The following is a 6,868-nucleotide window of genomic DNA, read 5'->3' on the forward strand; positions in this document are numbered from 1 at the left end:
CTCAACTATACAATCTTTGCCTGCATGTCCTGTTTGGAGGTAGACTTTGTCTGGTGTTGGCTATGAAGAGCATTGTGTTTAATTTCCTTTTCTTAAAACTTGGTGGCTACAACACAGCCGCATTAGCTCAAAATAGCAAGATCTGTGAGCCCTTTTGAATGATTTGATTACTTCAGCACAGTTTACATGAGTGGTGCAGGGCACACTGCACAGTTAAAATGTAATTTATTATGCAAACTCACCTTGCATTGAACCCAGAGGCAAACACCTGACCAGAACAAAACAAAAACTCTAGTTGTGCTGGAGGCCTTGACAGGAAGCCAGTGTATATACTCAAAAACAGGTATGACTTCTTGTTAGTGAGAGAGAGAGAGAGGAAGGCAGCAAGGTTGGAGCTGAGAACACTTTCCTGTGTAGTTTGTTTGGTGAAAAATTTATGTACTAGTCAATTGAACCAAAAGTTCGAACTGATGGAAAGTGACTAGATAGTGTATTTATATTCAGCAGTTGGGATCAGATTGACAGTCGAGTCGGACCAGATTGGCTCCCGAAAACGACCGAGGCTGAAATTCCTTGTGCGACTGGTCTCTCCCTTTGTTCCACAGGCAAAAGCCCAATGATGTGCTCTTTTTTTTTTTTTTGCTCATTCTTGAGAGTTTTGACGTTTCAGCAGATCGCTGATTTCGTATCATCTGCAAGTGTTGCTGTCTGCTGGATCTCGAATCCAACGTGCTTGGTGTTGCATTTTTGGATTATTGGTTGGGGATCTGGATTCTGGAGAGACAATGACTTAGCGTGGTGAGTTGCTCAACGGCCTACTTCGTCATCTGTAAAATGTTCCAAATCATAAAGCACACGGGCAGTGAAAAGAACTCAACTCCCAGGCCAGTGAAAAGTCAAGAGTTTTGAGACCATTTTCTCACACATTCGTAAATTCACACTACAAAGCACACGGGCATTATAGGCCCTGTTTGTTTGGGTTGCAGCTTTTGAAAAGCAGCTGTAGCTGTTGAGCTGTGGAAAAGCAGCTGTAGCTGTTGAGCTGTGGAAAAGCAGCTGTAGGAAGCAGCTGTGAGAAGCAGAGATTTGATGTTTGGTAGGAGTGCTATGGATGGCTGCTGTTGCTGGTAAGAAGGATGGAATGTCTCAAATACCCCTGAATGTTGGTGAACTTCTATAAATGTTGATTTGAGACGAATTAGCTAATTCTGAATGTGTTTAACATAATTGCCATGGTTCAGGATTGAAATTATGTTGATTTAGTTATGTTAGAAGACTTGTTCATATTAAATATACAAGACTTGTCCACATGAACCCAAAAGAGCAACAAGTTTGTAAACATCTAGATATATATTACGAGACTTGTCCATATGGATCCAAAAGAGCTAGAAGTGTTCTCCACGCCTAGCCACCTCCCCTTGATGCGAACAAAGCGTTGGCTATGTTGTCACGAGCGTTGTTCATGCTAACATGATCCTCTCCCAAATCATTGCCCACATTATCGGCTGATGTGGAACCAACATGCCCCGGAGGCATATAGTTCTCATCATTATCGCATCGATAGAAGTGTAGATCAAACAGTTGACTATCGCGAATGAAGTTATGTAGTGCTAGACATGCAATGATAATCTATGCCTGCTTCTCTATCGAGTAACTTGATATACCATGCAAGATACGCCATTTCTACTTCAACACCCCGAATGCTCTCTCAATAGCATTCCGCAAAGATGAATGAGCATGGTTGAATATTTCTTGCTTCCCAGATGGAGGTCCAGCTAGTCTGAACTCAGGTAGATGATACTTGGTTCCTGTATACGGTGAAAGATACCCTTCTTGATTGGGATAACCCGAATCAACTAGATAGTATCTTCTTGAAAAAAAAACACAAGTTAGTCGTAGCATATATGGCACCAATATCATGTAATGAAGAATGCACATGCCTAACATATACCTGAAGGAGGATGAGGAAAATTTGCTTCAAACTTAAGCAATGTATCTTTGAATATCCTTGTGTCGTGCACGGAACCTGGCCATCCTGCAACTATGGAGGTGAACCTCAAGTCAAAATCACAAACAGCCATAACATTTTGTGTGGGATATCCAAGGCGACCAACATGGTTCACTATATGAGCAGCGGGCACAATGACGGGTATGTGTGTCCCATCAATTGCACCAATTGTACCATTGAAATGAGGTGTAAATCTAGAATCCCGTAGCCTCTCATGCACTGTTGGGAACTGTGGATCAATAGGCTTGATGATATCTCCCGCTAACTGATTCACACAATATAGCACCTCCGCAAACTTCCTATTGTAAGGGTACATTGCCCCTATGTGTGGTTTTGGTAATTAATGACAACCCCTATGGACTAATGTTCTCATTGAGTTTATATGAAGGAATATTCCATAGGTACTACTTGCTCTCCATGTGTTGGATTCAAGTATGGATGCCATGAAGATAAAGGTATATCTTGTGTATTCGCATCAAGATCATCGGTATGAAGATATATATATGTGATATGATCAATAAGAAGAAATGAAGATGGAGTTCTTATGTGGGACTCAATATTAGCCATGCTCTATCTTATGTGAGTATGTGAAGATACAAGGTTGAGTTGGGCAAGTTCAAGATGAGCGTCTCAAGTGAATCACATACTTGAAGCTTGCCGTCCATTTGATGATAATGGATTTGTGAAGATGTGCATCAATGGAGCTTTCCCATCATAGTGTATGGGGGAGCATTTGTGAGTCGTCACGAAGCAACATTGGTCAAGAGAGGCATTCCGGCTTGAGTGAAGCTTGAAGAGTTATCATCAAGATCAAGCGGGATGCGCAAGGCAAAGGTATGGCCTTGCTAGGTTTTCCTTTTACCGGTCTCAAGGTGGATGTTGGGAGACCGGATTATAGGATAGATAGCCGCACTATTAAGAGGGGCTTTCGGTTGGGTAACTTGATCACATCGTCTTAGGGAGCTCAATCCTTTGCATACTTTGCATATCCTTATTGCTTCTTGGTGTTTCTCTATGTGAGGTTCTTGAGCTTGTTGCTAGCTCTACAACAAGCCCAAGTTCATCGAAAACGGAGTTCGCATGCATCTTCTATTGCGTTTTCGAGGTTGGGTGATTTTACCGGTTATTCATGATATAAGGTTCTACCCTTTTATATTCATGATAAAATCCCCTCCTACAATTTCTTGAGTTTGCACTTTCTATTGGATGGCATTTGTTATTATCTTTCCAACGGAATTTGTTTCATGTCAATCGGAGTTCGGGAGCAATAGTTATTAAAGAAAAGGTAAAAGAAGAAAAAGAAAAAGGAAAGAAAAAAAAAGGGGACGGCTGCCCGGTTGCCGCCCGGCCTGCCGGGCCGCACGCCGGCCCACCCGGTCGACCGGGCGGCCACCGGCCCACGCGCCGGCCTGGCCCGGCCACCTCCCCGGCCTGACCGGATTCCGCACCGGGCCGCCTCGGCCTGCCGCTCCCCCGCCGGCCTGTGACCGGCCTTGGGCCGAGTCCACAACCGGCCTGCCCGGATCTCTCCCCGGCCCGACCGGGAATCCCACTGGGCCGCCTCCCCACTGCCGGCCCACGCGGCCTGGCCTCTCCCCGCGCGGCCTGAAGCATTTCCGCCGCCCAGCGCGGAATCTGCCCGCCCGGTCGGTGGGCCGGTCCGACCGGACAGGCCACCGGCCTCTCCGGCCCAGGCTCCGGTCGGCCGGCCTGCTGGCCGGCCTGGGCACTTTTTTAACTCGTTTTTTAGCCGATTTTCACCCGGTTTTTTCCCCAACGGTTATTTTTCTCCCTAGACTATAAATAGCCCTTCTTCCACCTTGAGCAACTAGTTCTTCCCATTCTCTCACCTCCATTGTTGCTATTTGAAGAACTTGCTCTCCCCTTGATTCCTCCAACCATTCTTGCTCATATTTGAGGATTTGAGAGAGGAGATCTAGATCTACACTTCCACCGATCCATTTCTTCTCTAAGTGAGGGAATCTCTTGGGATCTAGATCTTGGAGTCTTTGGTTGACTTTCCCCTTGTTCTTCCTCTCCAATCTCATCCTAGCATTCGTTGCTTTGGTGGGATTTGAGTGTGAAGGACTTGAACACATCCGGTGTTCTTGCTTTGCATCATTGCATAGTGTTGAGCTCTCCACCACGATTTGTTCGAGTGAGAAACCGTGAGCTTGTTACTCTTGGAGGGTGACCTCCTAGTTGGCTTGGTTGGTGTCCCGGTGATCTCTTCGTGGAAGATTGTGAAGGGGCCCGGGCTTCTCCTTCGTGGAGCTTGTGAAGTGGTTGTGGAGCTTGCCATCTCCGGAGCGGAGGAAAAGCTAACCATAAGGAAAGGGCCATTATCCTTCGTGGGTGTGGTTCGGAGAATAGGGTGAGCCTTCGTGGCGCGGGGAATCCTTCGTGGGACCTCCACTCCTTCAAACGTGACGTACCTTGTTGCAAAGCAAGGGAACACGGGAATACATCCTCGTCTCCGCGTGCCTCGGTTATTTCTATACCCGAGCTCTCTTTCCTTGTGATAGCCATCGTGCTTGAAGTATATATATATATCTTGCTATCACTTGTGCTACATATATCTTGTGCCTATCTTGCTTAGCTCTAGTTGCTATTGTTACACTTAGTTGAGCCTAGCATATTTAGGGTTTGTGCTTGTAAACTAAACGATAGTTTAATTCCGCATTCTTACAAGACAAAATCCGCAAGAGTTTGTAATTGCCTATTCACCCCCCCCTCTAGGCGACATCTCGATCTTTCAATTGGTATCAGAGCAAGGTCTCTCCTTATTTAAGGCTTCACCGCCTTGAGAGTAAAGATGTCGGCTAGTATAGTGCACAATGACACAATTGTCTTTAATGGCACAAATTATCTTTTGTGGAGAAATTGCTTGCTTTGTAAGCTTCGGACCTTGTGTCCACATATAGAGCAATTTCTAGATGTCGGTTTTTCTCCTCCGATGGATTCTCAAAATCTATCTTTAGAGGATGAGAAAAACTTACATCTTGAAGCTCAAGTATCTAATGAGCTTTTATTCTCTTTGAGACCCGATTTTCGTAGGTTCTTGATATATATAAAGCGAAAATCGTCTCATGAGATGTGGATCAAGCTTAAGGAAATGTTTGGTGGATCCACTTCTCAATTGGTCGGTGGTGACTCCGAGGAGCTCTCTTCCCCTTCACATCATGAAGAGCTCCAAGTTGCTTCCACCTCCGGTCGTGATGAGTTATCATCTTCTTCCACTTCACCAACGTGTAGCAAGACACGAGGTAATGATATGGTGAGTGGTGAGGAAAATTGCAATGTTGATATTGTGCTCAATAGTGATGATTCTTCATCTCTATCCCATTGTAATGCTTCCTTTTTGGACTTAAACACATCTAGCATTGAAAATAACCTACATGCTTGTGTTGATGGTCCTTGCATATCATGTGTAAATTGCTTACATAGATCTCATGAAGATATGCTTACCTTGTCTTGCTTCCATAATCAAAATGCTTATATTTCCTCTAGTTGTTTGTTGACTAACAATGTAGAGGAAACCGAACACTCTATGGATCAAGACATGTTTTCAAATGAGGATTCAAGAATATCTTCGTCTTCATCCTCCGGTATGCACATGTGCCTTATGGCAAATGGATCAAAGGTATCTCCTACTTTGATTCCTAACACTTCCTCTAATGATGAGAGTGATGATGATGATAATGATGAAGAATATAATACCTTGGTGCATAATATGGCAACGATATATGCTTCTCTTCATGGTAATAAAGAAGCTCGTGCTAATCTCGAAAACTCTATGGATACCTTGAATAAATATAGGGAAACCATAGTGAAGTTGGAGTCCCATGTTGAAAATGAGGAAATGAGATTCACTCTCCTCAAGCATGAGCTAAAAGATGAGAAGCATACTAATTTTATGCTTACACAAAAAATTGAATCCTATATGCATGAAAATGAGAAAACTATTGTTGATGCTTGTGCTACTAACTCTAATTCTTGTGAAGCATCTACCTTAGAGGAAAATGTTGAGCTAAGGGCTCAACTTGAGTTGCTAACTAGCAATTATAGGGAATTGGAAGAAAGTCATAAAAAGCTCTCAAGCTCTCATGATGATCTTCTAATTTCCTATGATGGGCTAAAGTTAGCTCATGAGGCAAGTGAAGGAGATATGCCCTAGAGGCAATAATAAAGTGGTTATTATTTATATCTTTATGTTTATGATAAAATGTTTATATATCATGCTATAATTGTATTAACCGAAACATTAGTACATGTGTGATATGTAGACAACAAGAAGTCCCTAGTATGCCTCTTAAACTACCTTGTTGATTAATGGATGATTAGTTTCATAATCATGAACATTGGATGTTATTAATAACAAGGTTATATCATTATATGAATGATGTAATGGACACACCCAATTAAGCGTAGCATAAGATCTCGTCATTAAGTTATTTGCTATAAGCTTTCGATACATAGTTACCTAGTCCTTATGACCATGAGATCATGTAAATCACTTATACCGGAAAGGTACTTTGATTCACCAAACACCACTCGCGTAAATGGGTGGCTATAAAGGTGGGATTAAGTATCCGGAAAGTATGAGTTGAGGCATATGGATCAACGGTGGGATTTGTCCATCCCGATGACGGATAGATATACTCTGGGCCCTCTCGGTGGAATGTCGTCTAATGTCTTGCAAGCATATGAATGAGTTCATAAGAGACCACATACCACGGTACGAGTAAAGAGTACTTGTCAGAGACGAGGGTGAACAAGGTATAGAGTGATACCGAAGATCAAACCTCGGACAAGTAAAATATCGCGTGACAAAGGGAATTGGTATTGTATGTGAATGGT

The sequence above is a fragment of the Lolium rigidum genome, chromosome 6, assembly GCF_022539505.1.
Source record: "Lolium rigidum isolate FL_2022 chromosome 6, APGP_CSIRO_Lrig_0.1, whole genome shotgun sequence".
In the NCBI taxonomy this organism is placed as follows: Eukaryota; Viridiplantae; Streptophyta; class Magnoliopsida; order Poales; family Poaceae; genus Lolium; species Lolium rigidum.